At 36.2% G+C, this 8,110-nt stretch overlaps 1 protein-coding gene and 1 long non-coding RNA gene across 2 annotated transcripts in view; both read right to left on the bottom strand.

Annotated features, from left to right (window-relative positions):
• Window positions 1-322: 322 nt before the first annotated feature.
• On the bottom strand, window positions 323-5,882 carry LOC130052132 (uncharacterized). Its single transcript, XR_008800499.1, has 3 exons — window positions 5,760-5,882; window positions 3,709-3,769; window positions 323-3,611 (listed from the first exon to the last, which is right to left on the bottom strand). It is a non-coding gene; the product is annotated as an uncharacterized LOC130052132 (long non-coding RNA).
• A 1,678-nt stretch (window positions 5,883-7,560) lies between these two features.
• The window catches only part of LOC125680655 (uncharacterized), a 30,347-nt gene continuing 29,797 nt past the window's right edge, over window positions 7,561-8,110 (bottom strand). Inside the window, exon 12 of the mRNA XM_056156242.1 lies at window positions 7,561-7,593. The gene's annotated coding sequence lies outside the window, so the exon portion shown is untranslated. The remainder of the gene's footprint in view (window positions 7,594-8,110) is intronic.

The following is an 8,110-nucleotide window of genomic DNA, read 5'->3' as shown; positions in this document are numbered from 1 at the left end:
TAGTAGTAGTAGTAACAGTAATAGTAACAGTAACAGTAGTAGTGCTAGTAATGATAGTAGTAGTAGTGGAGAAGTGAAAGGAGGAGAAATAGTAGCAGTAGAAGTAGCAGTAGTAGTAACATTAGTAGTAGTAGTAGTAGTAGTAGTAATAGTAGAAGTAGTAACAGTAGTAATAGTAGAAATAACAGTAACAGTAATAGTAGTAGTAGTAGTAGTAGAAGTAGTAGTAGTAGTAGTAGAAGTAGTAGTTGTAGTAGAACATGTAGTAGTAGTAGTAGTAGTAGTAGTAGTAGTAGTAACAGTAGTAACAGTAGTAGTAGTAGTAGTAGTAGTAGTAGTAGTAGTAGTAACAGTAATAGTAGTAGTAGTAGTGGCAGTAGTAGTAACAGTAGTAATAGTAGTAGTGGTAGTAGTAGTAGTAGTAGTAGTAGTGGTAGTAGTAATAATAGTAGTAGTAGTGGAAGTACTTGTAATAATAATTTCTTGGTTAGAAATCACTTAAAAATCAAAATATACATGTTATGCATACACGTACCAAGTATGAAACACATTGCTTATCTGCAATCCCGATTTTCTTAAATGCCGTTACGATACACACGCCATTTATAGATCAAGCATCCAGCGGGACCTTAAACAAAATACGATCAATCAATCAATCAATATATCAAATGTGCCAAAGTGAACACATATTCTTGAAGAAATGTTTTATCCTGAGATATGTGTGCATTTGAATCATTAAATAGGTTTACCAAATGTGTTAGAATTTTTGAATTATTTTCAATTTGTTCCTTTTACCAATATGATTGAGTGAGAGAAAGCTGATCCCCTCACCCTACTCTATGCTTTTAAGGCACATCAGGACAATTGTTTCCTTAACTTGGTACAAAATAACTATATAAATATATATTTCACATCCCAATACATACAAAAGAACATCAGCCATGTGACCATGAACAAATCAATGGCGTGGTACGGGACACAGGTGTCATATCACCTGACTCTTACATTAGTGCATGTAAATCTACGGGTGTCTTAAATTGGCATTAGATGTTATACGGATGGATTTCGTCTCTGTAGCATATCAGACGCATTGTGTGCGTGAGCGGCTAGCAGAAATCCGTAGATCTTCTTTCCTGCACCGATTTAATGACAGTCATTCTTAATTAACAATTGATAAATACATGGAAATTTTTATTTGCACCTGTGTCATATTAGTGTATTAAATTGATGCGTACCGTTTTATAGTAATCATTCTTCATTACATTGACCTGATTTATTTACAACCTATTTGTAATAAGTTGATTGACTATATAGTAGCACAACAAAGTTTAGTTCCATCTAATCACAAGGAATGCAATGGTGACAATTACGGTACTGGCGAAATTTCTTTTGTAAAAATGAACGATGGATACCAAAGACACATATATCTAACATTAAGATAGATGTTTTTGAAATGAAAAATTTGTGTTGATTTAATTTCTATGTTTTATCGCAGGCACAACAATAACGAATTTTACATCCAACACGAAATTGAATACGTCTTTAGTATGCCAAGTTGTAATATTGTTCTCTTTATCCCAAGCAGTGAGGTAGTTTTACGTATATAAAGTCCTTGGTTGGTTATCTTTATACAAAGTTGCTGGGGGTGTCTCTGTATTATACGTCGTTACGGAGTCTTTCAGTTTCAAGATTTGGGTAGTTCTTTGTATATCAAATCAATTGGTAAAAAGTCAAGAAATCGCCTACTTATAATTTCTGGAGGGTAAACTCCACTTAGAAAGAAAGAAGAAAGAAACAACTGTTTACCACAAATCAATAGCGAGTAATATTTGCCTACGATCACTTGGATGTGCGATCAGAATCATGGTCAAAGTTTATGTCGTCAATCGTAATTTCGTCGTAATGACTTTCATGTGAATCTTCCGATATTGTCTGTTCCACTGCCTCAGTTTCCAACATCAGTTGATCGAAATTTTGCAATTCTGCAAAACAAACATTGAGTCCGGTATCGGAAAACATGACTTGCGTGTCTGTCCCATGATCTTCCTCTGCTACGTTAATGTTGGTTTCTGTAGCATTTGTTAATCTTTTGTATTCGTTGTCAGAAGAATGCCTAATCTCTACTGCTGATTTTTCCATATCTTCAACTTCAGAAAAAATGTCTTGGAAATTCTTCAAATCCGCAAAGCAAGAAATAGACCCGACATCATCACCTTGTGTGGGATGCTCATTCAAGCTACTCAAGATGGGGATATAAACTTTCGTGTCGGTGGCATTTTGCAATTTTGCGTATGTTTTATTCCCCGACTCCTCATATTGATGACCAAGTGTTCTGAAATCTAATTCAGTGGACTCTAAGTAGTCTGTTGAATTTGAAATGGTCTCCGCATTTTCGATGTCAAAATTCATTTCTGCAATACAAACGGGCATTGGTATTTTATCGCCCTTGCTTTCTGTATTCATAATTGGCTGAAAATAATTTGATAATGCGGACATAGCTTCAATGTTTTCAACATCGAAGTTTAACTCAGCAATGCAAAATCCAGCGATAACATTGCCTTTGTTTTCGTCTGAATGGTTTCCTTGCCGTCTTTATCAGGTTCTGATTCGCCTTCGATATATCCAACATCAACGCTTACCGTTGCAATGCACAATTCAGCGATAGGATTGGTTTGTTTTTCGCGTGAATTATATTCCTTATTGTCTTTGTCTGACATTGGTTTTAAGTAGTTGGATGAGTTTAACTCGCCTCCACTATTTACAACATCAAAATTCATCTCTGCAATACCCACTCCAGCGATGAGACGATTCTCGTCTGAATCATATTTTTTACTTTCTTTATCTGAATCCTCTTTAATGTTTTCGTTGTCATATTATACCTCTGCAATGCGAAATCCAGTTGTAGCTGTCGTAGGTTTTTCGTTTACCTTGATTTTTGCATCCACAATATTGGTAATAGATTCTCTTTTAACATTGGATAAGAGTTTCGAGATGAAATCAACATCCTCGGTTTCTTCCCGTTTCTGCTTAATTTGCTCCAGTGGTATCAAATCACCATCAATACCCTCATCGTCATTGTCGGATTTTCTTCCACGGTGCTTTCTTCGAGAAAGACGGCTTCGTGTGGATTGGGAATGATCATTAAAGAGGAGTGCTTTTGTTTCACCTCCTCGAGAGAAAACAGGTGAGTTATTAAGCAGAGAATAATGCGTATGATTTTCTGAACTAGCTTCGTTAAGGAAGGGTTTATCTTGCAGACTCTCATATACCCCTGTTGTACCATGTGCTCCCTCTACATCTTGGTACCTGTTTTGGGGATCCCTATCAGCTTGATCCAAGCAATACCTACAAATACAGCCTTCCTTGCACATTTTGTATAATACTTGGTGTCTTGTTCCTGTTGCTGGTGCGGTTCTTTGAAGAAGGGGTTCATATAGATCGTTCACTATTGGTATTCATAGTGATCGTGCTCAATAGATTCGTATCTGGCTAACCTTTGCGGGAGCAGATGTCGTAGTTCCCGATACATCAATATCACAGCTATTTCTAACATTGCACGTTGAATCTTAGCTTCCAGCTGTTCGATTGAGACGCCCAACTTTTTCGTCATCCTAGGTTAAACAATTTTGTTAATCATTCTATGCTATTTCGCATTCGATAATTTATTAGATATACTATCAATCTAATTGTCAAATGAAATAATCTTACCGATGAATTTTGACCGCTAGAATTATGACAATCACCAACATGAGATATATTCCAACCACGACTGAAAAAGAGAAACAAACTGTTGCTTCCACGTCCCTGATTGACTGATATTGTGTTGAGGTATTTTTAAAAAGAACGTTGTATTTTATATTGTACATTAGGTGAATGAAAAAAGTGAAGATAGAGAACAGTGATCAATCCCATAATTCCTATAACGGATACAAAATTAGGAGTGAGGTAAATACAAATACCTGGGCACCAATGGTGAAGTAAAGTGCTGAGGAGGAGCAAACATTCCCTTTTGATGGTCACACCCGCCGTAAGCCCTATATATTGATCGCGTAAACGGAGTAATCCTTAGTAAAAATTATCATCTAACGAACGGTCTAACAATCGACGTGAAACACGTCAGAAGACATATGACGTAATGACAGGCTGTATTTATAAATTGCATGGTTATAACTAACAAAGACTTTGAGAAATAAGGTATACTGACAAAGAAGTTAATGGTTGAGGGGTTTCAACAGTCTCATTTAAAATCAGCATTTCGCAAATTTTATGGTTGTTATAACAATCTAGTTTGCCAATACAACCTTTCATTGGTTCAAATGATGTCTGAATTGCTCTATACCGATTGTTAGGCCGTTCTTGGCATACTGATTTTGACTACGGATAACTCCATTTACCTGATAAAGATATAGGGCTCACGGCGGGTGTAACCGGTCGACAGTGGATGCCTACTCGTCCTAGGCACGTGACCCCACCTCTGGTATATCCAGGGGTCCATGTTTGCCCAACTCTTTATTTTGTATTGCTGATAGGAGTTACGAGATTGATCACTGGTCGTTATCTACACCTCTCATTTAAAATGTTGATGCTACAGGGCCTTCAACAGTATCGTTTGAAATAAACAACCCTATGGTCGTTATATAATAATAAATATATCTATACACGATCTCTTTGTGAGCAACGAATATGTCTTCCGTTAGATTTTGAGTTGATGTGATCATCATTCTCAATGAATCACAAAGTACGTAATCAATGATCGTTTAGTTGACACCAGCAGTTGGGAAATGTCAAAACAAACATCTTTACCTAAATGATGCTTCGAAAATAATTTCCAAATTTTGAGTAATTGCGGAAAACATTTGACGCTTCCTGACCCCTTATTCTAGGGACATATCCCTATAATTTTATATACATGTACTTCAATAGGTTTCCTCATTATTTACAATGCTTATTTTACAACGTTTAACAATATGTTTTCAGTTTTCGACACATATAACGTATGCTATATTTAGTTTTAAGGTTGGGTCCCAGAATTCTTTGAAAGGGGACGTAAGACAAAATGTGATGGTGGCATATCGTTTAGAGTCAAATTCCGACCATATTATATTTGTAATGCTTTACATAGTAGTTTTCATTAAGAAGATAGAAAACAACTAAGTTTCGCATATTGTTCTTTAATATTTGATTGTGTTGCTGACATCAGCTGTTACAACACGTCAAAACTACATGTAACCACAGAACATTATTTAAGGGGTTATCCCCTAAGACTTCGCGAATAGGTCTCGTCATTATCTATGAATTTTGTTCTAAAACTTTTTATAAATATAGGACATTCGGTTTTATGGGTCATCCACTGAATTCCATAAAAATGGACATAGGACACATTTTGAAGATGACATATCGTTTAAAGCCATATTGTGACCAATTTACGTTCTATGATTCTTTTCAAAATAGTTTTCGTTTCGGGACAATCCTGTTACCCTGATCAAGGAATAGGGATAAAGGCGGAATTACCGGTCAACAGGGGATGCTGTCTCCTCCTAGGCACCTCTTGATATGTACAGGGGTCTGTGTTTGTCCTTCTTTAACTTTGTAGTATTCATATGATTTACGAGATTGACTACTGTTTATTATATTCACTTGTTTAAATTTAAACTGAATATAAATACTGTGCGACAAGGAGGACCAAAGTCCATATAACTAACATGTGCCACTGCTTATTATGTCTTAAGTTTGAAGACAGATTACAATTAGTTACTTACTAAGTGCTGCCTTGTTCCATTGATTGTCCGTGTATATATACTCAGGGGCAGCGCATTCTGTAATGTCAAGACAAAACTCAGCTGTGAGAACGCGGGGCCTTTTTCTATTCTTACTAAAGATTAAGGATGATATCTCCCTCATGCATAGCTCTGATCCTTGGACGAATTTGGCTCCAGTTTTTTGGCACTTTAGTTTTCCTTTTAGTTGTCATTTCGAATTTCCAAAATTTCGGCTTGGGCATCACTGAAGAGACATTATTTGTTGAAATGCGCATCTAGTGCATCCAAATTGGTACCGTATAAGTTTTACCTTATTTAAGTTCAATAAACCGATATCGTTTAATCACGGTATCCTAATGGAGTGACTTCACAACACGATAAAGATCCCTCCCTGCTCAAATGCCGTAAGCTCCGAGCATAGGCCTACATTTTGCAGCCTGTCACCGGCAATGGTGATGTCTCCATATGAGTACAAAAACTTCACGGGAGTGACGTCAAACAATAAACAATTAATCAATCAATGCATCGTTAACTTGCCATATTTATGTAGCTATATACCATTATCTTCTGCATATAGTGTTGATATCTCGCTAACAAATAAGTTGATAATACTATAGTTTCAACTCTTTCGTTTAATGTAAGCATTTCACAATATATATGGTTATGATAATAATTTGATTTAGAAATATAAACTGCCATTGTGTCAAATGTTGTCTGACGTGTTTCATGCAAGGTTAAGATAACGAACAGTGATCATTCTCATAACTCCTACAAGCAATACAAAACAGATAGTTGGGCAAACACGGACCCCTGGACACACCAGAGGTGGGATCAGGTGCCCAGGAAGAGTAAGCATCCCCTGTTGACCGGTCACACCCGCCGTGAGCCCCATATCCTGATCAGGTAAACGGAGTTATCCGCAGTCAAATCAGTGTGCCAAGAACGGTTTAACAATCGGTATGAAACACGTCAGACAGCATTTGATCCAATGCAAGGTTGTATTGACGAACTAGATCGTTATAACGACCATAGAATTTGCGAAATGCTGACTTCAATCGAGACTGTTGAAATCCCTGTACCATCAACTTGTTTGTCAGTAGCTTACCTCGATTTAAAAACTGACTATACCCAGAACAAGCTCTTGCATATCGAATCAGTTGAGATATATAAACACCATATGCAGGTGATAATGGAATATTGCTACATAAATGTGGGAAGTTGACGATGGAGAAGCTGAAATCATCCCGTTTGTCATACAGTTGAGTTGTCAGTTTGCCGTTAATGTCTACTTTCAATAAAATATCTAAGTATGAAGCAGAAGTGGACGACTCTGTGGTGTCCTTTATTTCGAGCTCACAGGGATATATCAAATCGACATATGAATGAAAGCTATCATTGTTAATAGACAAAACGTCATGGATATCAATTTATAGGTCGTTCTTTACATATTAATTTTGAGCTACGGACTACTCCGTTTACCTAATGGAGATATAAGGCTCATGTCAACAAGAAATACTTGGCTCATTCCAACCACCTGGTCGCACTTTTGTTATACCCAGAGGTCCGTGTTCACCTTAGTCTTCATTTTACATTTTTTTATAGAAATTATGTGAGAGACGTCTTTGTTATCTTCAGTTTTGTATTGAGATGTAGATGCAATAGGTGCATTAAGTATTTTCGACAAAGCTCTTACATATCTAGAAGCAGTTATTTAATTGTAAACAGATATCCTTTATCAATATATTCATTGTATTTTTTTATTTAGTATTGTTAATGATCATGCATATTTGATACAACTTACCATCTTTTTTGTCATCAAAAATGGAGAGGGAACCTGAAAATATATCTATCAATTACATCTGATGTAACGTATTCGTCCATGCATGTATTAATAGATTACCTAGGAAAAAGAAGATACAATGACACCTCCCCCCACTATATTGTCCGCATTATAATGTTTGATAGTTTTCCTTAGGGTGGGCTATGATTTTATCTGGACGGAGAAATGATTTTGAGCAGAATATCATTTTATCTGGACGGAGAAACATTTTGGGCGGATTATGATTTTATCTGGACGGAGACATATTTTTGGGTGGAATAAGATTTTATCTGGGCGGTATTACGGTGGATGCTATTGTATGTGAAAACACGAGAGGAAATTTGAATATCGGGAAATTTTGTTTGGCGAAGGTACATTTTATTTTGACATTGATATTAAATAATATCAATGTAGTTATGATTGGACAAAATATGAATTATCAATTCAGTATTATTTCTATTCAGTACGCATGGAATTAATTGAATTCCTGAAGTAGTAAATAGAAAATGAATATGTTTTATGTTCTATAGCA

This window comes from Ostrea edulis, chromosome 2 (genome assembly GCF_947568905.1).
Source record: "Ostrea edulis chromosome 2, xbOstEdul1.1, whole genome shotgun sequence".
Classification (NCBI taxonomy): Eukaryota; Metazoa; Mollusca; class Bivalvia; order Ostreida; family Ostreidae; genus Ostrea; species Ostrea edulis.
This window is presented reverse-complemented; position numbering and strand designations above follow the sequence as displayed.